Genomic DNA, 1,357 nt, shown 5'->3' with positions numbered 1-1,357 from the left:
AGGCGGAGGCTCGCGGGAGGTCTGGAGGTGGACGCAGGGGACAGAGGGACCTCCGGGATGAGAAAGCGACCCAGAGACACAGAGACGAGCGAGATAGGCGGAGACGCAGGAAACCGATGGACAGACAGACAGCCGGACGGACCGAGATGTGACCTCACCCTCCTGTCACTTCCCCAGGGGACAGCCCTGACCCTGCAGGTCCAGCTGCCACTGTCCCCACCGCCTGCGGTCATGCGCTTGGGCTTTTGATAGGACTCAGGTCCTTCCCATGTGACCGGGTAGTGTTTGGGGGGGCTGGGAAGGACAGGGGACACTGGCGCACACAGTAGGTGCTTTAATGGATGTTGGGGGGACCAAAAAAAAAAAAAGTGACCTGAATGGGGGAGGGCTGGAAACAGGACAAAGAGGGAGAAGCCTTCTTCTCGGTCGCCCTACCCAGCCATGGCGCACAGAGGGGGTGGGGGAGTGCCTATCTGCCTCTGTCTCCCCCAAAGGTAACCCTAAAAATGCCAAGGGTGGCTGGATTCATGGTTAGGCTTGCTGCTGTGGGGCGATCCCAGAATCCCAGCGCTCAGGGAGTGTCCCTGTTAATTTTGCACCCCATGGCAGGGGGGTCTCCCCACCAGCTCTTCTGCACCCGAAGCTGCTCTGATCCCGGGGCGCCCCTTCCCCCACCCCCGTTTCCAGCCTTGCCAGGGCGGAGCCCATCTGGAGCTGAGCCTCAGCTGGCCTCCCTGAGCCCCAGCCCACCTGTGGGGTCCCACTTGACTGTCCTGGGGCTGCTCTTTTTTGCTGGAAACTTCTCCGAGGTCCCTTGGTGTCAGCAGGTAGGTTGGGCAGAGACCCTGGGGCTCCTTGGAACCCAAGAAAGCCTTTGGCTGTCGCGTGTGAGTTTCCTGACAACCTCAGCGTTTTTTTTTTTTTTTGCTTTTCGTTTTTTGGAAACCTCCCTTTCTGCCTCCTGGCCTGATTCTTTAGTTTATTTAATTTATGGATTTATTTATCTTTAGTTTGGGGCTATAGAGCGTGTGTGCTTGCCAGAGACAGAAGCAGACAAAGAAAGTGAGAAATCTCCTCCCCCCCAGGGGGATGGCCATGCCACAATCCCTTCTCTTCTCTAGATCTTTTTATTTATTTATTTTTTTAGGAGAAATTTTGCTGTAGAGTATGTGCACCCAGACCAGCAATTGGAGTAGTGGCTATGTTGCTGGTCTCCCAGGGAGTCGACTCCGGTTCAAGTCTCGGACCCGGTGGCTTAAACTCACACCGGGTGCGCATGTGTGTGCCCAAGATCCCGAGAGGAGAATGGAGGAGAAGGGATTGCGGCGTGGCTAACCCCCTGGGGGGTGATCTCTCG

This window comes from Tupaia chinensis, unplaced genomic scaffold (assembly GCF_000334495.1).
Source record: "Tupaia chinensis unplaced genomic scaffold, TupChi_1.0 Scaffold000201_1, whole genome shotgun sequence".
In the NCBI taxonomy this organism is placed as follows: Eukaryota; Metazoa; Chordata; class Mammalia; order Scandentia; family Tupaiidae; genus Tupaia; species Tupaia belangeri.
This window is presented reverse-complemented; position numbering follows the sequence as displayed.